This window comes from Lissotriton helveticus, chromosome 1_2 (assembly GCF_964261635.1).
Source record: "Lissotriton helveticus chromosome 1_2, aLisHel1.1, whole genome shotgun sequence".
Classification (NCBI taxonomy): Eukaryota; Metazoa; Chordata; class Amphibia; order Caudata; family Salamandridae; genus Lissotriton; species Lissotriton helveticus.
In genome coordinates, this window is record NC_136058.1 from 418976148 (window position 1) to 419002988 (window position 26841).

General features: G+C 55.3%; 1 protein-coding gene across 2 annotated transcripts in view; it reads left to right on the forward strand.

Annotated features, from left to right (window-relative positions):
• Positions 1-26841, forward strand: part of LOC144807191 (E3 ubiquitin-protein ligase TRIM11-like) — a 297802-nt gene that overhangs the window by 122277 nt on the left and 148684 nt on the right. The window lies entirely within an intron of this gene.

Below are 26841 nucleotides of genomic sequence, written 5' to 3' on the forward strand. Positions count from 1 at the left end.
CCGTCCAGGCAGGTATCACACAGTGTTGGCCTCTCCTGATTGGCCTAGTGCTCTATACTTGTGTAACTTGCTGAGGCTACTGATGGGCCGGAGGCGCCCCCTCCGTCCAGGCAGGTATCGCACAGTGTTGGCCTCTTCTGAATGGCCTAGTGTTCTATACTTGTGTAACTTGCTGAGGCTACTGATGAGCCCGAGCCGCCCCCTCCACCCAGGCAGGTATCACACAGTGCTGGCCTCTCCTGATTGGCCTAGTGTTCTATACTTGTGTAACTTGCTGAGGCTACTGATGGGCCGGAGCCGCCCCCTCCGCCCAGGCAGGTGTCACACAGTGTTGGCCTCTTCTGATTGGCCTAGTGCTCTATACTTGTGTAACTTGCTGAGGCTACTGATGGGCCGGAGCCGCCCCCCCCGCCCAGGCAGGTATCACACAGTGTTGGCCTCTTGTGATTGGCCTAGTGTTCTATACTTGTGTAACTTGCTGAGGCTACTGATGGGCCGGAGCCGCCCCCTCCGCCCAGGCAGGTATCACACAGTGTTGGCCTCTCCTGATTGGCCTAGTGTTCTATACTTGTGTAACTTGCTGAGGCTACTGATGGGCCGGAGCCGCCCCTCCGTCCAGGCAGGTATCACACAGTGTTGGCCTCTCCTGATTGGCCTAGTGTTCTATACTTGTGTAACTTGCTGAGGCTACTGATGGGCCGGAGCCGCCCCCCCCCCCCCGCCCAGGCAGGTATCACACAGTGTTGGTCTCTTCTGATTGGCCTAGTGTTCTATACTTGTGTAACTTGCTGAGGCTACTGATGGGCCGGAGCCGCCCCCTCCGCCCAGACAGGTATCACACAGTGTTGGCCTCTCCTGATTGGCCTAGTGCTTTATACTTGTGTAACTTGCTGAGGCTACTGATGGGCCGGAGCCGCCCTCCGCCCAGGCAGGTATCACACAGTGTTGGCCTCTTCTGATTGGCCTAGTGTTCTATACTTGTGTAACTTGCTGATGCTACTGATGGCCCGGAGCCGCCTTCCGTCCAGGCAGGTATCACACAGTGTTGGCCTCTTCTGATTGGCCTAGTGTTCTATACTTGTGTAACTTGCTGAGGCTACTGATGGGCTGGTGCCGCCCCCTCAGCCCAGGCAGGTATCACACAGTGTTGGCCTCTTCTGATTGGCCTAGTGTTCTATACTTGTGTAACTTGCTGAGGCTACTGATGGGCCGGAGCCGCCCCCTCCGCCCAGGCAGGTATCACACAGTGTTGGCCTCTTGTGATTGGCCTAGTGTTCTATACTTGTGTAACTTGCTGAGGCTACTGATGGGCCGGAGCCGCCCCCTCCGCCCAGGCAGGTATCGCACAGTGTTGGCCTCTCCTGATTGGTCTAGTGTTCTATACTTGTGTAACTTGCTGAGGCTACTGATGGGCCGGAGGCGCCCGTCCGTCCAGGCAGGTATCACACAGTGTTGGCCTCTTCTGATTGGCCTAGTGTTCTATACTTGTGTAACTTGCTGAGGCTACTGATGGCCCGGAGCCGCCCCCTCCGCCCAGGCAGGTATCACACAGTGTTGGCCTCTCCTGATTGGCCTAGTGTTCTATACTTGTGTAACTTGCTGAGGCTACTGATGGGCCGGAGGCGACCCCTCCGCCCAGGCAGGTATCACACAGTGTTGGCCTCTTCTGATTGGCCTAGTGTTCTATACTTGTGTAACTTGCTGAGGCTACTGATGGGCCGAAGCCGCCCCCTCCGTCCAGGCAGGTATCGCACAGTGTTGGCCTCTCCTGATTGGCCTAGTGTTCTATACTTGTGTAACTTACTGAGGCTACAGATGGGCCGGAGGCGCCCCTCCGCCCAGGCAGGTATCACACAGTGTTGGCCTCTCCTGATTGGTCTAGTGCTCCATACTTGTGTAACTTGCTGAGGCTACTGATGGGCCGGAGCCGCCCCTCCATCCAGGCAGGTATCGCACAGTGTTGGCCTCTTGTGATTGGCCTAGTGTTCTATACTTGTGTAACTTGCTGAGGCTACTGATGGCCCGGAGCCGCCCCCTCCGTCCAGGCAGGTATCACACAGTGTTGGCCTCTCCTGATTGGCCTAGTGTTCTATACTTGTGTAACTTGCTGAGGCTACTGATGGCCCGGAGCCGCCCCTCCGCCCAGGCAGGTATCACACAGTGTTGGCCTCTTCTGATTGGCCTAGTGCTCTATACTTGTGTAACTTGCTGAGGCTACTGATGGGCCGGAGCCGCCCCCCCGCCCCCCGCCCAGGCAGGTATCACACAGTGTTGGCCTCTTGTGATTGGCCTAGTGTTCTATACTTGTGTAACTTGCTGAGGCTACTGATGGGCCGGAGCCGCCCCCTCCGCCCAGGCAGGTATCACACAGTGTTGGCCTCTTCTGATTGGCCTAGTGTTCTATACTTGTGTAACTTGCTGAGGCTACTGATGGGCCGGAGCCGCCCCCTCCGCCCAGGCAGGTATCACACAGTTTTGGCCTCTTCTGATTGGCCTAGTGTTCTATACTTGTGTAACCTGCTGAGGCTACTGATGGGCCGGAGCCGCCCCCTCCGCCCAGGCAGGTATCACAGTGTTGGCCTCTTGTGATTGGCCTAGTGTTCTATACTTGTGTAACTTGCTGAGGCTACTGATGGGCCGGAGCCGCCCCCTCCGCCCAGGCAGGTATCACACAGTGTTGGCCTCTTCTGATTGGCCTAGTGCTCTATACTTGTGTAACTTGCTGAGGCTACTGATGGCCCGGAGCCGCCCCCTCCGCCCAGGCAGGTATCACACAGTGTTGGCCTCTTCTGATTGGCCTAGTGTTCTATACTTGTGTAACTTGCTGAGGCAACTGATGGGCCGGAGCCGCCCCCTCCGCCCAGGCAGGTATCACACAGTGTTGGCCTCTCCTGATTGGCCTAGTGTTCTATACTTGTGTAACTTGCTGAGGCTACTGATGGGCCGGAGCCGCCCCTCCGTCCAGGCAGGTATCACACAGTGTTGGCCTCTCCTGATTGGCCTAGTGCTCTATACTTGTGTAACTTGCTGAGGCTACTGATGGCCCGGAGCCGCCCCCCCCGCCCAGGCAATTATCACACAGTGTTGGCCTCTTCTGATTGGTCTAGTGTTCTATACTTGTGTAACTTGCTGAGGCTACTGATGGCCCGGAGCCGCCCCCTCCGTCCAGGCAGGTATCACACAGTGTTGACCTCTCCTGATTGGCCTAGTGTTCTATACTTGTGTAACTTGCTGAGGCTACTGATGGGCCGGAGCAGCCCCCTCCGTCCAGGCAGGTATCGCACAGTGTTGGCCTCTCCTGATTGGCCTAGTGCTCTCTACTTGTGTAACTTGCTGAGGCTACTGATGGCCCGGAGCCGCCCCTCCGCCCAGGCAGGTATCACACAGTGTTGGCCTCTTCTGATTGGCCTAGTGTTCTATACTTGTGTAACTTGCTGAGGCTACTGATGGCCCGGAGCTGCCCCCTCCGTCCAGGCAGGTATCGCACAGTGTTGGCCTCTTCTGATTGGCCTAGTGTTCTATACTTGTGTAACTTGCTGAGGCTACTGATGGGCCGGAGCCGCCCCTCAGTCCAGGCAGGTATCACACAGTGTTGGCCTCTCCTGATTGGCCTAGTGTTCTATACTTGTGTAACTTGCTGAGGCTACTGATGGGCCGGAGCCGCCCCCTCCGCCCAGGCAGCTATCACACAGTGTTGGCCTCTTGTGATTGGCCTAGTGTTCTATACTTGTGTAACTTGCTGAGGCTACTGATGGCCCGGAGCCGCCCCCTCCGTCCAGGCAGGTATCGCACAGTGTTGGCCTCTTCTGATTGGCCTAGTGTTCTATACTTGTGTAACTTGCTGAGGCTACTGATGGGCCGGAGCCGCCCCTCCGCCCAGGCAGGTATCACACAGTGTTGGCCTCTTCTGATTGGCCTAGTGTTCTATACTTGTGTAACTTGCTGAGGCTACTGATGGGCCTGAGCCGCCCCCCGCCCAGGCAGGTATCACACAGTGCTGGCCTCTCCTGATTGGCCTAGTGTTCTATACTTGTGTAACTTGCTGAGGCTACTGATGGGCCGGAGCCGCCCCCCCCCCCCCCGCCCAGGCAGGTATCACACAGTGTTGGCCTCTTCTGATTGGCCTAGTGTTCTATACTTGTGTAACTTGCTGAGGCTACTGATGGGCCGGAGCCGCCCCTTCCGCCCAGGCAGGTATCACACAGTGTTGGCCTCTCCTGATTGGCCTAGTGTTCTATACTTGTGTAACATGCTGAGGCTACTGATGGGCCGGAGCCGCCCCCCCCCCGCCCAGGCAGGTATCACACAGTGTTGGCCTCTTCTGATTGGCCTAGTGCTCTATACTTGTGTAACTTGCTGAGGCTACTGATGGGCCGGAGCCGCCCCTCCGTCCAGGCAGGTATCACACAGTGTTGGCCTCTTGTGATTGGCCTAGTGTTCTATACTTCTGTAACTTGCTGAGGCTACTGATGGCCCGGAGCCGCCCCTCCGTCCAGGCAGGTATCACACAGTGTTGGCCTCTCCTGATTGGCCTAGTGTTCTATACTTGTGTAACTTGCTGAGGCTACTGATGGGCCGGAGCCGCCCCCTCCGTCCAGGCAGGAATCACACAGTGTTGGCCTCTTCTGATTGGCCTAGTGTTCTATACTTGTGTAACTTGCTGAGGCTCCCGATGGGCTGGAGCCACCCCCTCCGCCCAGGCAGGTATCACACAGTGTTGGCCTCTCCTGATTGGCCTAGTGTTCTATACTTGTGTAACTTGCTGAGGCTACTGATGGGCCGGAGCCGCCCCCTCCGTCCAGGCAGGTATCGCACAGTGTTGGCCTCTTCTGATTGGTCTAGTGTTCTATACTTGTGTAACTTGCTGATGCTACTGATGGGCCGGAGCCGCCCCTCCGTCCAGGCAGGTATCGCACAGTGTTGGCCTCTTCTGATTGGTCTAGTGTTCTATACTTGTGTAACTTGCTGAGGCTACTGATGGGCCGGAGGCGCCCCTCCGCCCAGGCAGGTATCACACAGTGTTGGCCTCTTGTGATTGGCCTAGTGTTCTATACTTGTGTAACTTGCTGAGGCTACTGATGGCCCGGAGCCGCCCCTCCGCCCAGGCAGGTGTCACACAGTGTTGGCCTCTTCTGATTGGCCTAGTGTTCTATACTTGTGTAACTTGCTGAGGCTACTGATGGGCCGGAGCCGCCCCCCTCCGCCCAGGCAGGTATCACACAGTGTTGGCCTCTTCTGATTGGCCTAGTGTTCTATACTTGTGTAACTTGCTGAGGCTACTGATGGGCCGGAGCCGCCCTCCGCCCAGGCAGGTATCACACAGTGTTGGCCTCTTCTGATTGGCCTAGTGTTCTATACTTGTGTAACCTGCTGAGGCTACTGATGGGCCGGAGCCGCCTCCTCCGCCCAGGCAGGTATCACACAGTGTTGGCCTCTTCTGATTGGCCTAGTGTTCTATACTTGTGTAACTTGCTGAGGCTACTGATGGGCCGGAGCCGCCCCCTCCGCCCAGGCAGGTATCACACAGTGTTGGCCTCTTCTGATTGGCCTAGTGTTCTATACTTGTGTAACTTGCTGAGGCTACTGATGGCCCGGAGCCGCCCCCTCCGTCCAGGCAGGTATCACACAGTGTTGGCCTCTTCTGATTGGCCTAGTGTTCTATACTTGTGTAACTTGCTGAGGCTACTGATGGGCCGGAGCCACCCCCTCCACCCAGGCAGGTATCACACAGTGCTGGCCTCTCCTGATTGGCCTAGGGTTCTATACTTGTGTAACTTGCTGAGGCTACTGATGGCCCGGAGCCGCCCCCTCCGTCCAGGCAGGTATCGCACAGTGTTGGCCTCTTGTGATTGGCCTAGTGCTCTATACTTGTGTAACTTGCTGAGGCTACTGATGGGCCGGAGGCGCCCCTCCGCCCAGGCAGGTATCACACAGTGTTGGCCTCTTGTGATTGGCCTAGTGTTCTATACTTGTGTAACTTGCTGAGGCTACTGATGGGCCGGAGCCGCCCTCCGCCCAGGCAGGTATCACACAGTGTTGGCCTCTTGTGATTGGCCTAGTGTTCTATACTTGTGTAACTTGCTGAGGCTACTGATGGGCCGGAGCCGCCCCCTCCGCCCAGGCAGGTATCGCACAGTGTTGGCCTCTTCTGATTGGCCTAGTGTTCTATACTTGTGTAACATGCTGAGGCTACTGATGGGCCGGAGCTGCCCCCTCCGTCCAGGCAGGTATCACACAGTGTTGGCCTCTTCTGATTGGCCTAGTGTTCTATACTTGTGTAACTTGCTGAGGCTACTGATGGGCCGGAGCCGCCCCCTCCGCCCAGGCAGGTGTCACACAGTGTTGGCCTCTTCTGATTGGCCTAGTGTTCTATACTTGTGTAACTTGCTGATGCTACTGATGGGCCGAAGCTGCCCCCTCCGCCCAGGCAGGTATCACACAGTGTTGGCCTCTTCTGATTGGCCTAGTGTTCTATACTTGTGTAACTTGCTGAGGCTACTGATGGGCCGGAGCCGCCCCCTCCGTCCAGGCAGGTATCACACAGTGTTGGCCTCTTCTGATTGGCCTAGTGTTCTATACTTGTGTAACTTGCTGAGGCTACTGATGGGCCGGAATCGCCCCCTCCGCCCAGCAGGTATCACAGTGTTGGCCTCTCCTGATTGGCCTAGTGTTCTATACTTGTGTAACTTGCTGAGGCTACTGATGGCCCGGAGCCGCCCCTCCGCCCAGGCAGGTATCACACAGTGTTGGCCTCTTCTGATTGGCCTAGTGTTCTATACTTGTGTAACTTGCTGAGGCTACTGATGGGCCGGAGCCGCCCCTCCGCCCAGGCAGGTATCACACAGTGTTGGCCTCTTCTGATTGGCCTAGTGTTCTATACTTGTGTAACTTGCTGAGGCTACTGATGGGCCGGAGCCGCCCCCTCCGCCCAGGCAGGTATCACACAGTGTTGGCCTCTTGTGATTGGCCTAGTGTTCTATACTTGTGTAACTTGCTGAGGCTACTGATGGGCCGGAGCCGCCCCTCCGCCCAGGCAGGTATCACACAGTGTTGGCCTCTTCTGATTGGCCTAGTGTTCTATACTTGTGTAACTTGCTGAGGCTACTGATGGGCCGGAGCCGCCCCTCCGTCCAGGCAGGTATCACACAGTGTTGGCCTCTCCTGATTGGCCTAGTGTTCTATACTTGTGTAACTTGCTGAGGCTACTGATGGGCCGGAGCCGCCCCCCCCCCCCGCCCAGGCAGGTATCACACAGTGTTGGTCTCTTCTGATTGGCCTAGTGTTCTATACTTGTGTAACTTGCTGAGGCTACTGATGGGCCGGAGCCGCCCCCTCCGCCCAGCAGGTATCACACAGTGTTGGCCTCTCCTGATTGGCCTAGTGCTCTATACTTGTGTAACTTGCTGAGGCTACTGATGGGCCGGAGCCGCCCTCCGCCCAGGCAGGTATCACACAGTGTTGGCCTCTTCTGATTGGCCTAGTGTTCTATACTTGTGTAACTTGCTGATGCTACTGATGGCCCGGAGCCGCCTTCCGTCCAGGCAGGTATCACACAGTGTTGGCCTCTTCTGATTGGCCTAGTGTTCTATACTTGTGTAACTTGCTGAGGCTACTGATGGGCTGGTGCCGCCCCCTCCGCCCAGGCAGGTATCACACAGTGTTGGCCTCTTCTGATTGGCCTAGTGTTCTATACTTGTGTAACTTGCTGAGGCTACTAATGGGCTGGTGCCGCCCCCTCAGCCCAGGCAGGTATCACACAGTGTTGGCCTCTTCTGATTGGCCTAGTGTTCTATACTTGTGTAACTTGCTGAGGCTACTGATGGCCCGGAGCCGCCCCCTCCGCCCAGGCAGGTATCACACAGTGTTGGCCTCTTGTGATTGGCCTAGTGTTCTATACTTGTGTAACTTGCTGAGGCTACTGATGGGCCGGAGCCGCCCCTCCGTCCAGGCAGGTATCACACAGTGTTGGCCTCTTCTGATTGGCCTAGTGCTCTATACTTGTGTAACTTGCTGAGGCTACTGATGGGCCGGAGCCGCCCCCCGCCGAGGCAGGTATCACACAGTGTTGGCCTCTTCTGATTGGCCTAGTGTTCTATACTTGTGTAACTTGCTGAGGCTACTGATGGGCCGGAGGCGCCCCTCCGCCCAGGCAGGTATCACACAGTGTTGGCCTCTCCTGATTGGTCTAGTGCTCTATACTTGTGTAACTTGCTGAGGCTACTGATGGGCCGGAGCCGCCCCTCCGTCCAGGCAGGTATCGCACAGTGTTGGCCTCTTCTGATTGGCCTAGTGTTCTATACTTGTGTAACTTGCTGAGGCTACTGATGGCCCGGAGCCGCCCCCTCCGTCCAGGCATGTATCGCACAGTGTTGGCCTCTTGTGATTGGCCTAGTGTTCTATACTTGTGTAACTTGCTGAGGCTACTGATGGCCCGGAGCTGCCCCCTCCGTCCAGGCAGGTATCGCACAGTGTTGGCCTCTCCTGATTGGCCTAGTGCTCTATACTTGTGTAACTTGCTGAGGCTACTGATGGCCCGGAGCCGCCCCCCCCGCCCAGGCAGGTATCACACAGTGTTGGCCTCTTCTGATTGGCCTAGTGTTCTATACTTGTGTAACTTGCTGAGGCTACTGATGGCCCGGAGCCGCCCCCTCCGCCCAGGCAGGTATCACACAGTGTTGGCCTCTTCTGATTGGCCTAGTGTTCTATACTTGTGTAACTTGCTGAGGCTACTGATGGGCCGGAATCGCCCCCTCCGCCCAGCAGGTATCACACAGTGTTGGCCTCTCCTGATTGGCCTAGTGTTCTATACTTGTGTAACTTGCTGAGGCTACTGATGGGCCGGAGCCGCCCCCTCCGCCCAGGCAGGTATCGCACAGTGTTGGCCTCTCCTGATTGGTCTAGTGTTCTATACTTGTGTAACTTGCTGAGGCTACTGATGGGCCGGAGGCGCCCGTCCGTCCAGGCAGGTATCACACAGTGTTGGCCTCTTCTGATTGGCCTAGTGTTCTATACTTGTGTAACTTGCTGAGGCTACTGATGGCCCGGAGCCGCCCCCTCCGCCCAGGCAGGTATCACACAGTGTTGGCCTCTCCTGATTGGCCTAGTGTTCTATACTTGTGTAACTTGCTGAGGCTACTGATGGGCCGGAGCCGACCCCTCCGCCCAGGCAGGTATCACACAGTGTTGGCCTCTTCTGATTGGCCTAGTGTTCTATACTTGTGTAACTTGCTGAGGCTACTGATGGGCCGGAGCCGCCCCCTCCGTCCAGGCAGGTATCGCACAGTGTTGGCCTCTTGTGATTGGCCTATTGCTCTATACTTGTGTAACTTGCTGAAGCTACTGATGGGCCGGAGGCGCCCCTCCGCCCAGGCAGGTATCACACAGTGTTGGCCTCTTGTGATTGGCCTAGTGTTCTATACTTGTGTAACTTGCTGAGGCTACTGATGGGCCGGAGCCGCCCTCCGCCCAGGCAGGTATCACACAGTGTTGGCCTCTTGTGATTGGCCTAGTGTTCTATACTTGTGTAACTTGCTGAGGCTACTGATGGGCCGGAGCCGCCCCCTCCGCCCAGGCAGGTATCACACAGTGTTGGCCTCTTCTGATTGGCCTAGTGTTCTATACTTGTGTAACATGCTGAGGCTACTGATGGGCCGGAGCCGCCCCCTCCGTCCAGGCAGGTATCACACAGTGTTGGCCTCTTCTGATTGGCCTAGTGTTCTATACTTGTTTAACTTGCTGAGGCTACTGATGGGCCGGAGCCGCCCCCTCCGCCCAGGCAGGTATCACACAGTGTTGGCCTCTTCTGATTGGCCTAGTGTTCTATACTTGTGTAACTTGCTGATGCTACTGATGGGCCGAAGCTGCCCCCTCCGCCCAGGCAGGTATCACACAGTGTTGGCCTCTTCTGATTGGCCTAGTGTTCTATACTTGTGTAACTTGCTGAGGCTACTGATGGGCCGGAGCCGCCCCCTCCGTCCAGGCAGGTATCACACAGTGTTGGCCTCTTCTGATTGGCCTAGTGTTCTATACTTGTGTAACTTGCTGAGGCTACTGATGGGCCGGAATCGCCCCCTCCGCCCAGCAGGTATCACACAGTGTTGGCCTCTCCTGATTGGCCTAGTGTTCTATACTTGTGTAACTTGCTGAGGCTACTGATGGCCCGGAGCCGCCCCTCCGCCCAGGCAGGTATCACACAGTGTTGGCCTCTTCTGATTGGCCTAGTGTTCTATACTTGTGTAACTTGCTGAGGCTACTGATGGGCCGGAGCCACCCCCTCCACCCAGGCAGGTATCACACAGTGCTGGCCTCTCCTGATTGGCCTAGGGTTCTATACTTGTGTAACTTGCTGAGGCTACTGATGGGCCGGAGCCGCCCCCTCCGTCCAGGCAGGTATCACACAGTGTTGGCCTCTTCTGATTGCCCTACTGTTCTATACTTGTGTAACTTGCTGAGGCTACTGATGGGCCGGAGCCGCCCCTCCGCCCAGGCAGGTATCACACAGTGTTGGCCTCTTCTGATTGGCCTAGTGTTCTATACTTGTGTAACTTGCTGAGGCTACTGATGGGCCGGAGCCGCCCCCTCCGCCCAGGCAGGTATCACACAGTGTTGGCCTCTTGTGATTGGCCTAGTGTTCTATACTTGTGTAACTTGCTGAGGCTACTGATGGGCCGGAGCCGCCCCTCCGCCCAGGCAGGTATCACACAGTGTTGGCCTCTTCTGATTGGCCTAGTGTTCTATACTTGTGTAACTTGCTGAGGCTACTGATGGGCCGGAGCCGCCCCTCCGTCCAGGCAGGTATCACACAGTGTTGGCCTCTCCTGATTGGCCTAGTGTTCTATACTTGTGTAACTTGCTGAGGCTACTGATGGGCCGGAGCCGCCCCCCCCCCCCGCCCAGGCAGGTATCACACAGTGTTGGTCTCTTCTGATTGGCCTAGTGTTCTATACTTGTGTAACTTGCTGAGGCTACTGATGGGCCGGAGCCGCCCCCTCCGCCCAGACAGGTATCACACAGTGTTGGCCTCTCCTGATTGGCCTAGTGCTCTATACTTGTGTAACTTGCTGAGGCTACTGATGGGCCGGAGCCGCCCTCCGCCCAGGCAGGTATCACACAGTGTTGGCCTCTTCTGATTGGCCTAGTGTTCTATACTTGTGTAACTTGCTGATGCTACTGATGGCCCGGAGCCGCCTTCCGTCCAGGCAGGTATCACACAGTGTTGGCCTCTTCTGATTGGCCTAGTGTTCTATACTTGTGTAACTTGCTGAGGCTACTGATGGGTTGGTGCCGCCCCCTCCGCCCAGGCAGGTATCACACAGTGTTGGCCTCTTCTGATTGGCCTAGTGTTCTATACTTGTGTAACTTGCTGAGGCTACTGATGGGCTGGTGCCGCCCCCTCAGCCCAGGCAGGTATCACACAGTGTTGGCCTCTTCTGATTGGCCTAGTGTTCTATACTTGTGTAACTTGCTGAGGCTACTGATGGCCCGGAGCCGCCCCCTCCGCCCAGGCAGGTATCACACAGTGTTGGCCTCTTGTGATTGGCCTAGTGCTCTCTACTTGTGTAACTTGCTGAGGCTACTGATGGGCCGGAGGCGCCCCTCCGCCCAGGCAGGTATCACACAGTGTTGGCCTCTTCTGATTGGCCTAGTGCTCTATACTTGTGTAACTTGCTGATGCTACTGATGGGCCGGAGCCGCCCCCTCCGTCCAGGCAGGTATCACACAGTGTTGGCCTCTTCTGATTGGCCTAGTGCTCTATACTTGTGTAACTTGCTGAGGCTACTGATGGGCCGGAGCCGCCCCCCGCCGAGGCAGGTATCACACAGTGTTGGCCTCTTCTGATTGGCCTAGTGTTCTATACTTGTGTAACTTGCTGAGGCTACTGATGGGCCGGAGGCGCCCCTCCGCCGAGGCAGGTATCACACAGTGTTGGCCTCTCCTGATTGGTCTAGTGCTCTATACTTGTGTAACTTGCTGAGGCTACTGATGGGCCGGAGCCGCCCCTCCGTCCAGGCAGGTATCGCACAGTGTTGGCCTCTTCTGATTGGCCTAGTGTTCTATACTTGTGTAACTTGCTGAGGCTACTGATGGCCCGGAGCCGCCCCCTCCGTCCAGGCATGTATCGCACAGTGTTGGCCTCTTGTGATTGGCCTAGTGTTCTATACTTGTGTAACTTGCTGAGGCTACTGATGGCCCGGAGCTGCCCCCTCCGTCCAGGCAGGTATCGCACAGTGTTGGCCTCTCCTGATTGGCCTAGTGCTCTATACTTGTGTAACTTGCTGAGGCTACTGATGGCCCGGAGCCGCCCCCCCCGCCCAGGCAGGTATCACACAGTGTTGGTCTCTTCTGATTGGCCTAGTGTTCTATACTTGTGTAACTTGCTGAGGCTACTGATGGGCTGGTGCCGCCCCCTCAGCCCAGGCAGGTATCACACAGTGTTGGCCTCTTCTGATTGGCCTAGTGTTCTATACTTGTGTAACTTGCTGAGGCTACTGATGGCCCGGAGCCGCCCCCTCCGCCCAGGCAGGTATCACACAGTGTTGGCCTCTTGTGATTGGCCTAGTGCTCTCTACTTGTGTAACTTGCTGAGGCTACTGATGGGCCGGAGGCGCCCCTCCGCCCAGGCAGGTATCACACAGTGTTGGCCTCTTCTGATTGGCCTAGTGCTCTATACTTGTGTAACTTGCTGATGCTACTGATGGGCCGGAGCCGCCCCCTCCGTCCAGGCAGGTATCACACAGTGTTGGCCTCTTCTGATTGGCCTAGTGCTCTATACTTGTGTAACTTGCTGAGGCTACTGATGGGCCGGAGCCGCCCCCCGCCGAGGCAGGTATCACACAGTGTTGGCCTCTTCTGATTGGCCTAGTGTTCTATACTTGTGTAACTTGCTGAGGCTACTGATGGGCCGGAGGCGCCCCTCCGCCGAGGCAGGTATCACACAGTGTTGGCCTCTCCTGATTGGTCTAGTGCTCTATACTTGTGTAACTTGCTGAGGCTACTGATGGGCCGGAGCCGCCCCTCCGTCCAGGCAGGTATCGCACAGTGTTGGCCTCTTCTGATTGGCCTAGTGTTCTATACTTGTGTAACTTGCTGAGGCTACTGATGGCCCGGAGCCGCCCCCTCCGTCCAGGCATGTATCGCATAGTGTTGGCCTCTTGTGATTGGCCTAGTGTTCTATACTTGTGTAACTTGCTGAGGCTACTGATGGCCCGGAGCTGCCCCCTCCGTCCAGGCAGGTATCGCACAGTGTTGGCCTCTCCTGATTGGCCTAGTGCTCTATACTTGTGTAACTTGCTGAGGCTACTGATGGCCCGGAGCCGCCCCCCCCCCGCCCAGGCAGGTATCACACAGTGTTGGCCTCTTCTGATTGGCCTAGTGTTCTATACTTGTGTAACTTGCTGAGGCTACTGATGGCCCGGAGCCGCCCCCTCCGCCCAGGCAGGTATCACACAGTGTTGGCCTCTTCTGATTGGCCTAGTGTTCTATACTTGTGTAACTTGCTGAGGCTACTGATGGGCCGGAATCGCCCCCTCCGCCCAGCAGGTATCACACAGTGTTGGCCTCTCCTGATTGGCCTAGTGTTCTATACTTGTGTAACTTGCTGAGGCTACTGATGGGCCGGAGCCGCCCCCTCCGCCCAGGCAGGTATCGCACAGTGTTGGCCTCTCCTGATTGGTCTAGTGTTCTATACTTGTGTAACTTGCTGAGGCTACTGATGGGCCGGAGGCGCCCGTCCGTCCAGGCAGGTATCACACAGTGTTGGCCTCTTCTGATTGGCCTAGTGTTCTATACTTGTGTAACTTGCTGAGGCTACTGATGGCCCGGAGCCGCCCCCTCCGCCCAGGCAGGTATCACACAGTGTTGGCCTCTCCTGATTGGCCTAGTGTTCTATACTTGTGTAACTTGCTGAGGCTACTGATGGGCCGGAGCCGACCCCTCCGCCCAGGCAGGTATCACACAGTGTTGGCCTCTTCTGATTGGCCTAGTGTTCTATACTTGTGTAACTTGCTGAGGCTACTGATGGGCCGGAGCCGCCCCCTCCGTCCAGGCAGGTATCGCACAGTGTTGGCCTCTCCTGATTGGCCTAGTGTTCTATACTTGTGTAACTTGCTGAGGCTACAGATGGGCCGGAGGCGCCCCTCCGCCCAGGCAGGTATCACACAGTGTTGGCCTCTCCTGATTGGTCTAGTGCTCCATACTTGTGTAACTTGCTGAGGCACCTGATGGGCCGGAGCCGCCCCTCCATCCAGGCAGGTATCGCACAGTGTTGGCCTCTTGTGATTGGCCTAGTGTTCTATACTTGTGTAACTTGCTGAGGCTACTGATGGCCCGGAGCCGCCCCTCCGCCCAGGCAGGTATCACACAGTGTTGGCCTCTTCTGATTGGCCTAGTGTTCTATACTTGTGTAACTTGCTGAGGCTACTGAATGGCCGGAGCCGCCCCCTCCGCCCAGGCAGGTATCACACAGTGTTGGCCTCTTCTGATTGGCCTAGTGTTCTATACTTGTGTAACTTGCTGAGGCTACTGATGGGCCGGAGCCGCCCCCCCGCCCCCCGCCCAGGCAGGTATCACACAGTGTTGGCCTCTTGTGATTGGCCTAGTGTTCTATACTTGTGTAACTTGCTGAGGCTACTGATGGGCCGGAGCCGCCCCCTCCGCCCAGGCAGGTATCACACAGTGTTGGCCTCTTCTGATTGGCCTAGTGTTCTATACTTGTGTAACTTGCTGAGGCTACTGATGGGCCGGAGCCGCCCCCTCCGCCCAGGCAGGTATCACACAGTGTTGGCCTCTTCTGATTGGCCTAGTGTTCTATACTTGTGTAACCTGCTGAGCCTACTGATGGGCCGGAGCCGCCCCCTCCGCCCAGGCAGGTATCACAGTGTTGGCCTCTTGTGATTGGCCTAGTGTTCTATACTTGTGTAACTTGCTGAGGCTACTGATGGGCCGGAGCCGCCCCCTCCGCCCAGGCAGGTATCACACAGTGTTGGCCTCTTCTGATTGGCCTAGTGCTCTATACTTGTGTAACTTGCTGAGGCTACTGATGGCCCGGAGCCGCCCCCTCCGCCCAGGCAGGTATCACACAGTGTTGGCCTCTTCTGATTGGCCTAGTGTTCTATACTTGTGTAACTTGCTGAGGCAACTGATGGGCCGGAGCCGCCCCCTCCGCCCAGGCAGGTATCACACAGTGTTGACCTCTCCTGATTGGCCTAGTGTTCTATACTTGTGTAACTTGCTGAGGCTACTGATGGGCCGGAGCAGCCCCCTCCGTCCAGGCAGGTATCGCACAGTGTTGGCCTCTCCTGATTGGCCTAGTGCTCTCTACTTGTGTAACTTGCTGAGGCTACTGATGGCCCGGAGCCGCCCCTCCGCCCAGGCAGGTATCACACAGTGTTGGCCTCTTCTGATTGGCCTAGTGTTCTATACTTGTGTAACTTGCTGAGGCTACTGATGGCCCGGAGCTGCCCCCTCCGTCCAGGCAGGTATCGCACAGTGTTGGCCTCTTCTGATTGGCCTAGTGTTCTATACTTGTGTAACTTGCTGAGGCTACTGATGGGCCGGAGCCGCCCCTCCGTCCAGGCAGGTATCACACAGTGTTGGCCTCTCCTGATTGGCCTAGTGTTCTATACTTGTGTAACTTGCTGAGGCTACTGATGGGCCGGAGCCGCCCCCTCCGCCCAGGCAGGTATCACACAGTGTTGGCCTCTTGTGATTGGCCTAGTGTTCTATACTTGTGTAACTTGCTGAGGCTACTGATGGCCCGGAGCCGCCCCCTCCGTCCAGGCAGGTATCGCACAGTGTTGGCCTCTTCTGATTGGCCTAGTGTTCTATACTTGTGTAACTTGCTGAGGCTACTGATGGGCCGGAGCCGCCCCTCCGCCCAGGCAGGTATCACACAGTGTTGGCCTCTTCTGATTGGCCTAGTGTTCTATACTTGTGTAACTTGCTGAGGCTACTGATGGGCCTGAGCCGCCCCCCGCCCAGGCAGGTATCACACAGTGCTGGCCTCTCCTGATTGGCCTAGTGTTCTATACTTGTGTAACTTGCTGAGGCTACTGATGGCCCGGAGCCGCCCCCTCCGCCCAGGCAGGTATCACACAGTGTTGGCCTCTTCTGATTGGTCTAGTGTTCTATACTTGTGTAACTTGCTGAGGCTACTGATGGGCCGGAGCCACCCCCTCCGCCCAGGCAGGTATCGCACAGTGTTGGCCTCTTCTGATTGGCCTAGTGTTCTATACTTGTGTAACTTGCTGAGGCTACTGATGGGCCGGAGCCGCCCCCCCCCCCCCCCGCCCAGGCAGGTATCACACAGTGTTGGCCTCTTCTGATTGGCCTAGTGTTCTATACTTGTGTAACTTGCTGAGGCTACTGATGGGCCGGAGCCGCCCCTTCCGCCCAGGCAGGTATCACACAGTGTTGGCCTCTCCTGATTGGCCTAGTGTTCTATACTTGTGTAACTTGCTGAGGCTACTGATGGGCCGGAGCCGCCCCCCCCCCCCCCGCCCAGGCAGGTATCACACAGTGTTGGCCTCTTCTGATTGGCCTAGTGCTCTATACTTGTGTAACTTGCTGAGGCTACTGATGGGCCGGAGCCGCCCCTCCGTCCAGGCAGGTATCACACAGTGTTGGCCTCTTGTGATTGGCCTAGTGTTCTATACTTCTGTAACTTGCTGAGGCTACTGATGGCCCGGAGCCGCCCCTCCGTCCAGGCAGGTATCACACAGTGCTGGCCTCTCCTGATTGGCCTAGGGTTCTATACTTGTGTAACTTGCTGATGCTACTGATGGCCCGGAGCCGCCCCCTCCGCCCAGGCAGGTATCGCACAGTGTTGGCCTCTTCTGATTTGCCTAGTGTTCTATACTTGTGTAACTTGCTGAGGCTACTGATGGGCCGGAGCCGCCCCCTCCGCCCAGGCAGGTATCACACAGTGTTGGCCTCTTCTGATTGGCCTAGTGTTCTATACTTGTGTAACTTGCTGAGGCAACTGATGGGCCGGAGCCGCCCCCTCCGCCCAGGCAGGTATCACACAGTGTTGACCTCTCCTGATTGGCCTAGTGTTCTATACTTGTGTAACTTGCTGAGGCTACTGATGGGCCGGAGCAGCCCCCTCCGTCCAGGCAGGTATCGCACAGTGTTGGCCTCTCCTGATTGGCCTAGTGCTCTCTACTTGTGTAACTTGCTGAGGCTACTGATGGCCCGGAGCCGCCCCTCCGCCCAGGCAGGTATCACACAGTGTTGGCCTCTCCTGATTGGCCTAGTGTTCTATACTTGTGTAACTTGCTGAGGCTACTGATGGGCCGGAGCCGCCCCTCCGTCCAGGCAGGAATCACACAGTGTTGGCCTCTTCTGATTGGCCTAGTGTTCTATACTTGTGTAACTTGCTGAGGCTACTGATGGGCCGGAGCCGCCCCCCCCCCCGCCCAGGCAGGTATCACACAGTGTTGGCCTCTTCTGATTGGCCTAGTGTTCTATACTTGTGTAACTTGCTGATGCTACTGATGGGCCGAAGCTGCCCCCTCCGCCCAGGCAGGTATCACACAGTGTTGGCCTCTTCTGATTGGCCTAGTGCTCTATACTTGTGTAACTTGCTGAGGCTACTGATGGGCCGGAGCCACCCCCTCCGCCCAGGCAGGTATCACACAGTGTTGGCCTCTTCTGATTGGCCTAGTGCTCTATACTTGTGTAACTTGCTGAGGCTACTGATGGGCCGGAGGCGCCCCTCCGCCCAGGCAGGTATCGCACAGTGTTGGCCTCTTCTGATTGGCCTAGTGTTCTATACTTGTGTAACTTGCTGAGGCTCCCGATGGGCCGGAGCCACCCCCTCCGCCCAGGCAGGTATCACACAGTGTTGGCCTCTCCTGATTGGCCTAGTGTTCTATACTTGTGTAACTTGCTGAGGCTACTGATGGGCCGGAGCCGCCCCCTCCGTCCAGGCAGGTATCGCACAGTGTTGGCCTCTTCTGATTGGTCTAGTGTTCTATACTTGTGTAACTTGCTGATGCTACTGATGGGCCGGAGCCGCCCCTCCGTCCAGGCAGGTATCGCACAGTGTTGGCCTCTTCTGATTGGTCTAGTGTTCTATACTTGTGTAACTTGCTGAGGCTACTGATGGGCCGGAGGCGCCCCTCCGCCCAGGCAGGTATCACACAGTGTTGGCCTCTTGTGATTGGCCTAGTGTTCTATACTTGTGTAACTTGCTGAGGCTACTGATGGCCCGGAGCCGCCCCTCCGCCCAGGCAGGTGTCACACAGTGTTGGCCTCTTCTGATTGGCCTAGTGTTCTATACTTGTGTAACTTGCTGAGGCTACTGATGGGCCGGAGCCGCCCCCTCCGCCCAGGCAGGTATCACACAGTGTTGGCCTCTTCTGATTGGCCTAGTGTTCTATACTTGTGTAACTTGCTGAGGCTACTGATGGGCCGGAGCCGCCCTCCGCCCAGGCAGGTATCACACAGTGTTGGCCTCTTCTGATTGGCCTAGTGTTCTATACTTGTGTAACCTGCTGAGGCTACTGATGGGCCGGAGCCGCCTCCTCCGCCCAGGCAGGTATCACACAGTGTTGGCCTCTTCTGATTGGCCTAGTGTTCTATACTTGTGTAACTTGCTGAGGCTACTGATGGGCCGGAGCCGCCCCCTCCGCCCAGGCAGGTATCACACAGTGTTGGCCTCTTCTGATTGGCCTAGTGTTCTATACTTGTGTAACTTGCTGAGGCTACTGATGGCCCGGAGCCGCCCCCTCCGTCCAGGCAGGTATCACACAGTGTTGGCCTCTTCTGATTGGCCTAGTGTTCTATACTTGTGTAACTTGCTGAGGCTACTGATGGGCCGGAGCCACCCCCTCCACCCAGGCAGGTATCACACAGTGCTGGCCTCTCCTGATTGGCCTAGGGTTCTATACTTGTGTAACTTGCTGAGGCTACTGATGGCCCGGAGCCGCCCCCTCCGTCCAGGCAGGTATCGCACAGTGTTGGCCTCTTGTGATTGGCCTAGTGCTCTATACTTGTGTAACTTGCTGAGGCTACTGATGGGCCGGAGGCGCCCCTCCGCCCAGGCAGGTATCACACAGTGTTGGCCTCTTGTGATTGGCCTAGTGTTCTATACTTGTGTAACTTGCTGAGGCTACTGATGGGCCGGAGCCGCCCTCCGCCCAGGCAGGTATCACACAGTGTTGGCCTCTTGTGATTGGCCTAGTGTTCTATACTTGTGTAACTTGCTGAGGCTACTGATGGGCCGGAGCCGCCCCCTCCGCCCAGGCAGGTATCACACAGTGTTGGCCTCTTCTGATTGGCCTAGTGTTCTATACTTGTGTAACATGCTGAGGCTACTGATGGGCCGGAGCCGCCCCCTCCGTCCAGGCAGGTATCACACAGTGTTGGCCTCTTCTGATTGGCCTAGTGTTCTATACTTGTGTAACTTGCTGAGGCTACTGATGGGCCGGAGCCGCCCCCTCCGCCCAGGCAGGTATCACACAGTGTTGGCCTCTTCTGATTGGCCTAGTGTTCTATACTTGTGTAACTTGCTGATGCTACTGATGGGCCGAAGCTGCCCCCTCCGCCCAGGCAGGTATCACACAGTGTTGGCCTCTTCTGATTGGCCTAGTGTTCTATACTTGTGTAACTTGCTGAGGCTACTGATGGGCCGGAGCCGCCCCCTCCGTCCAGGCAGGTATCACACAGTGTTGGCCTCTTCTGATTGGCCTAGTGTTCTATACTTGTGTAACTTGCTGAGGCTACTGATGGGCCGGAATCGCCCCCTCCGCCCAGCAGGTATCACACAGTGTTGGCCTCTCCTGATTGGCCTAGTGTTCTATACTTGTGTAACTTGCTGAGGCTACTGATGGCCCGGAGCCGCCCCTCCGCCCAGGCAGGTATCACACAGTGTTGGCCTCTTCTGATTGGCCTAGTGTTCTATACTTGTGTAACTTGCTGAGGCTACTGATGGGCCGGAGCCGCCCCTCCGCCCAGGCAGGTATCACACAGTGTTGGCCTCTTCTGATTGGCCTAGTGTTCTATACTTGTGTAACTTGCTGAGGCTACTGATGGGCCGGAGCCGCCCCCTCCGCCCAGGCAGGTATCACACAGTGTTGGCCTCTTGTGATTGGCCTAGTGTTCTATACTTGTGTAACTTGCTGAGGCTACTGATGGGCCGGAGCCGCCCCTCCGCCCAGGCAGGTATCACACAGTGTTGGCCTCTTCTGATTGGCCTAGTGTTCTATACTTGTGTAACTTGCTGAGGCTACTGATGGGCCGGAGCCGCCCCCTCCGCCCAGGCAGGTATCGCACAGTGTTGGCCTCTCCTGATTGGCCTAGTGTTCTATACTTGTGTAACTTGCTGAGGCTACTGATGGGCCGGAGCCGACCCCTCCGCCCAGGCAGGTATCACACAGTGTTGGCCTCTTCTGATTGGCCTAGTGTTCTATACTTGTGTAACTTGCTGAGGCTACTGATGGGCCGGAGCCGCCCCCTCCGTCCAGGCAGTTATCGCACAGTGTTGGCCTCTCCTGATTGGCCTAGTGTTCTATACTTGTGTAACTTGCTGAGGCTACAGATGGGCCGGAGGCGCCCCTCCGCCCAGGCAGGTATCACACAGTGTTGGCCTCTCCTGATTGGTCTAGTGCTCCATACTTGTGTAACTTGCTGAGGCTACTGATGGGCCGGAGCCGCCCCTCCATCCAGGCAGGTATCGCACAGTGTTGGCCTCTTGTGATTGGCCTAGTGTTCTATACTTGTGTAACTTGCTGAGGCTACTGATGGCCCGGAGCCGCCCCTCCGCCCAGGCAGGTATCACACAGTGTTGGCCTCTTCTGATTGGCCTAGTGTTCTATACTTGTGTAACTTGCTGAGGCTACTGAATGGCCGGAGCCGCCCCCTCCGCCCAGGCAGGTATCACACAGTGTTGGCCTCTTCTGATTGGCCTAGTGTTCTATACTTGTGTAACTTGCTGAGGCTACTGATGGGCCGGAGCCGCCCCCCCGCCCCCCGCCCAGGCAGGTATCACACAGTGTTGGCCTCTTGTGATTGGCCTAGTGTTCTATACTTGTGTAACTTGCTGAGGCTACTGATGGGCCGGAGCCGCCCCCTCCGCCCAGGCAGGTATCACACAGTGTTGGCCTCTTCTGATTGGCCTAGTGTTCTATACTTGTGTAACTTGCTGAGGCTACTGATGGGCCGGAGCCGCCCCCTCCGCCCAGGCAGGTATCACACAGTGTTGGCCTCTTCTGATTGGCCTAGTGTTCTATACTTGTGTAACCTGCTGAGCCTACTGATGGGCCGGAGCCGCCCCCTCCGCCCAGGCAGGTATCACAGTGTTGGCCTCTTGTGATTGGCCTAGTGTTCTATACTTGTGTAACTTGCTGAGGCTACTGATGGGCCGGAGCCGCCCCCTCCGCCCAGGCAGGTATCACACAGTGTTTATTTTAGCTGTTTTGTAGCGCGCTCATATACTACCAGAGTGTCCTGGCGCGTAAAGATAGGAAACAGCGTGTGGCCGAAGAGAAAAGAAGAGAGAAATCTAAATTGTTCTGTTTACCATTAGTATTTAATAGGCCATTCTGAAAAGGTAAGTTTTTAGAGCCTTCTTAAATATCAAGAAATTTTCAGTTAATCTCAGGGAGAGGGGGAGGGTATTCCAAGTCCTAGCCGCGGTGACAGCAAGTGATTGGCCTCCTAAACGGACTCGCTGAAATCGGGGTACTGTTAAAAAGTTACAGTCAGCTGAACGCAAGGCCCGGGTAGGGACGTAGCGAGTAAATCTTACCCTCAGATATGAAGGACCAAGGTCATGAATTGCTTTGAAGGCTATGGTTAGAATCTTAAAACTTATCCTCTGCACTACTGGCAGCCAGTGTAGTTCCTTCATGTGAGTCCGAGTACTTTCTCTATATGGCACATTACACAGAAGGCGAACAGTCGCATTTTGAATAATCTGAAGCCTTGCGATTAAAAAGGCCGGAGATCCACACAGCAGAGAGTTGGCATAATCGAGCCGTGATAAAATAAGGGCCCTCGCCACCGACTCTCTTGCTGAGGACGGTAAGTAAGGAAAAATCTTCCTCATGGCTTTTAAGGACCCGAAGCACACCCCAGTGAGTCTTTTTATGTGTGCTTCGAATCGCAGATCCTCTCCAAACCAGACTCCTAAGTTTTTAGCAGGAATATTGACGGAGCCTGGCTGGGGAAATTCGGAAGGCCACAGAGTTTCTCTGAAGTTAGGCGAGAACTGGCCATACAGCAAGATCTCTGTTTTATCTTCATTGCACTTCAACTGTGCTGCTGCTAGCCAGTTGAACACAGCGGAAAGGCATGAACGCACGACCTCAGTATTAGTATTCGCATCCGGCCATGTAAACAGGAGTTGCATATCATCCGCATACGCAATTATTTTAGCTCCCATTTGTTCAGCTAAAAAAATAAGAGGAGTGAGATATATATTAAAAAGGAGGGGGCTCAAAGCAGAGCCCTGGGGTACTCCTGTGGTAAGCGGTTTAACCAAGGATGAGTAAGGAGGAATCCAAACCTGCTGAGACCTATCTGAAAGAAAGGATTTCACCCATTCCAGTGCAGAACTCACTATGCCGATATTGGCCAGCCGTGCCAAGAGAAGTGCATGCGGAACAGTATCAAACGCGGCAGAGAGGTCCAATAAAATCAGGACCGCTCTGCCGCCACTGTCCAAACACCCCCTAATCGCCTCAGTAACCTCTACCAGCGCTGTTTCCGTGCTATAGGCTGCACGGAAGCCAGATTGGGCTGGATGTAATGCCCCTGATGTTTCAACAAAGGCATTGAGCTGGGAGAATGCAAGCTTCTCACCAATTTTAGCCATAGCTGGCAGAAGAGAAATAGGTCTATAGTTGCTTGGCACAGCTGGGTCCGCGCCTGTTTTCTTTAGCAATGGCAAAAGCTTGGCCTGTTTCCATATTTTAGGGACAGTTGCAGTAGTAAATGATAGTCCTATAATTTGGGAGACTTCTGAAGCCACTACTTCGGCTGCTTCGGCCAGCACCCGGGCCGGGCAGACATCCCCGGGAGCACCAGATTTTAATGATTTAATTGCTGCCAGGGTATCATCAACCGAAGGGGGAATAAGTCTCTCCATAATGGTGATGGATGGAACCTTAGTTTCAATACCATCCATCATCTTGAATCCTCCTCCAACTGTTCTCAAACTTTGTTGAATGTTAGTAATTTTCGTTAGGAAGAAGGAGGAGAGCTTTTCACACCATTCGGTAGAAGGACTCATAGATACCTGCTCAGCACAGGGAGAGAGAAAGCTCTTCACTATCGAAAAAATTTCCCGACTGTTGTTATTAGCTCTCTCAATTCTTTTGGAGAAAAACTCTGTTTTTGCATATTTAATGCTAGTATAGTAATCTCGCTGGGCTGAGCGAAACACTGCTTTAGCCTGTGGGCAGTAAGCTAATCTCCATGCTCGCTCCAGTTTCTTGCAAGCAAGTTTCAGGGTGCGAAGGTGGGGCGAATACCATGGTTGAGAGGGAGTCATCCTATTTCTACCTGAATCAGCCTTTTTAGAGGAAGAGGACACCGCTGCCTTCATCCATCTGTCGAAAACCTGTAACGCAGAATCCATATCTGCCCCTAAGATGGGTCTGTTCGAATCAAGAAAGGTCATCAAATTACCCACATTGATTTTTGGGGGGCCCATTGTTATAGCGGACTTAGGAAAATCTCTCGAGGCAGACCAAGAGAATCTGATCAACTGATGGTCGGACCAAGTAACTGCTTGTGGGGCCTCAACCTTCAGTGGGAAGTTAGTGCATACAATGTCTAAGGTATGGCCACCCGAATGGGTAGGGGAGGAAACCCATTGGGTAAGGGAGGCCAGATCAAAGTAATCATATAGCAACTTTCTTTCATGGCAATCCAGGACATCAATGTGGATATTAAAGTCACCCAGCATTAAAAAGCGTGAGTACCTCAATGCACGGGGAACAAGAGTCTCCAAAAGAGCTTTAAGAAAAGGGCCAGAAGGACCTGGAGGCCTGTAAATGAGAGAGCCACCCAGTGTAAAATGAGGGGATAGACACAAGGCAAAATTTAAAAGCTCAGCATCAGCTAAAATATCTGAATCTTCCACCTTAAGAGCCCAGCATTCTCTAAAAATAATTGCTAGCCCCCCGCCCCTACCAGCCATCCTGTCCTTCCGTTGAATTTTGAACCCTCTAGGGATTGCCAATTCAATATCAGGAGCACAGGAATCGTTTAGCCACGTTTCTGTAATAAACAACAGGTCCAGAGCACCCTCTTCTAGCATAGCATAAATGTCAGAAGCATGTTTGCTCATAGAGCGGGCATTTATTAAAGCTGCCGAGATAAAACCCAGCTCAGAAACGGGGTCAGAACAGGCCATATCATGAGTACAGCAAGTAAAACCGCAAGTAGCGCACGGGATAAGGCAAACAGGGTCAAGTATGGAACAGTTAGATCTTGTGTCTAATGAGGGGCAAAGCGCCACCAAAGTCGCACAAGTATATGTAATAATAGGGCTGGGCAAGATCAATGCATGCCCGCCAGCCCGCCCTGCGTCCGCCACGTCCGAGGCGCGGACGGGCGCAGACGGGCTGACCTTTGGCTTACCTTCGGCGCGCCTAAGGCGCGCCCGCCATGCGCGACCGCTGCGCGTTGGTGCAGCCATGCTAATTTTATGCTCGTCCTCTCTCCACCAGCTAGAACGCTGCCACCAGTTCTGCTGGGGAGAAGGACTACCCCCAAGATGGCCGCCAACCCTCGCCACAACCGTGAAAGCAGCTTCGGTCAGAGGGGCCAGGAGGGGCTTTCCCCAGATAGACGGGTGAGTGAAAAGCTCACCCGCGATGAACCTGCACAATATTAAAAGTTAGGCAGAGTAGAATAACAATTTTTAAAACAGTACGATCTTTGTGCAGAAATGTAAAATGTGAACACTCAGTAGTAAAATCACCGCTGTTCAAACATATGTGGCCACAAGCAAAGCAAAGCGGGAGTATCAGGGAGCTGCCACCACCCTTAAGACCCACCGCAAAGACAATCGGCCTCGGCTGAATTTATGCTCGTCCTCTCTCCACCAGCTAGAACGCTGCCACCAGTTCTGCTGGGGAGAAGGACTACCCCCAAGATGGCCGCCAACCCTCGCCACAACCGTGAAAGCAGCTTCGGTCAGAGGGGCCAGGAGGGGCTTTCCCCAGATAGACGGGTGAGTGAAAAGCTCACCCGCGATGAACCTGCACAATATTAAAAGTTAAGCAGAGTAGAATAACAATTTTTAAAACAGTACGATCTTTGTGCAGAAATGTAAAATGTGAACACTCAGTAGTAAAATCACCGCTGTTCAAACATATGTGGCCACAAGCAAAGCAAAGCGGGAGTATCAGGGAGCTGCCACCACCCTTAAGACCCACCGCAAAGACAATCGGCCTCGGCTGAATTTATGCTCGTCCTCTCTCCACCAGCTAGAACGCTGCCACCAGTTCTGCTGGGGAGAAGGACTACCCCCAAGATGGCCGCCAACCCTCGCCACAACCGTGAAAGCAGCTTCGGTCAGAGGGGCCAGGAGGGGCTTTCCCCAGATAGACGGGTGAGTGAAAAGCTCACCCGCGATGAACCTGCACAATATTAAAAGTTAGGCAGAGTAGAATAACAATTTTTAAAACAGTACGATCTTTGTGCAGAAATGTAAAATGTGAACACTCAGTAGTAAAATCACCGCTGTTCAAACATATGTGGCCACAAGCAAAGCAAAGCGGGAGTATCAGGGAGCTGCCACCACCCTTAAGACCCACCGCCTGCCTGAGTGTTGGCCTCTTCTGATTGGCCTAGTGCTCTATACTTGTGTAACTTGCTGAGGCTACTGATGGCCCGGAGCCGCCCCCTCCGCCCAGGCAGGTATCACACAGTGTTGGCCTCTTCTGATTGGCCTAGTGTTCTATACTTGTGTAACTTGCTGAGGCAACTGATGGGCCGGAGCCGCCCCCTCCGCCCAGGCAGGTATCACACAGTGTTGACCTCTCCTGATTGGCCTAGTGTTCTATACTTGTGTAACTTGCTGAGGCTACTGATGGGCCGGAGCAGCCCCCTCCGTCCAGGCAGGTATCGCACAGTGTTGGCCTCTCCTGATTGGCCTAGTGCTCTCTACTTGTGTAACTTGCTGAGGCTACTGATGGCCCGGAGCCGCCCCTCCGCCCAGGCAGGTATCACACAGTGTTGGCCTCTTCTGATTGGCCTAGTGTTCTATACTTGTGTAACTTGCTGAGGCTACTGATGGCCCGGAGCTGCCCCCTCCGTCCAGGCAGGTATCGCACAGTGTTGGCCTCTTCTGATTGGCCTAGTGATCTATACTTGTGTAACTTGCTGAGGCTACTGATGGGCCGGAGCCGCCCCTCCGTCCAGGCAGGTATCACACAGTGTTGGCCTCTCCTGATTGGCCTAGTGTTCTATACTTGTGTAACTTGCTGAGGCTACTGATGGGCCGGAGCCGCCCCCTCCGCCCAGGCAGGTATCACACAGTGTTGGCCTCTTGTGATTGGCCTAGTGTTCTATACTTGTGTAACTTGCTGAGGCTACTGATGGCCCGGAGCCGCCCCCTCCGTCCAGGCAGGTATCGCACAGTGTTGGCCTCTTCTGATTGGCCTAGTGTTCTATACTTGTGTAACTTGCTGAGGCTACTGATGGGCCGGAGCCGCCCCTCCGCCCAGGCAGGTATCACACAGTGTTGGCCTCTTCTGATTGGCCTAGTGTTCTATACTTGTGTAACTTGCTGAGGCTACTGATGGGCCTGAGCCGCCCCCCGCCCAGGCAGGTATCACACAGTGCTGGCCTCTCCTGATTGGCCTAGTGTTCTATACTTGTGTAACT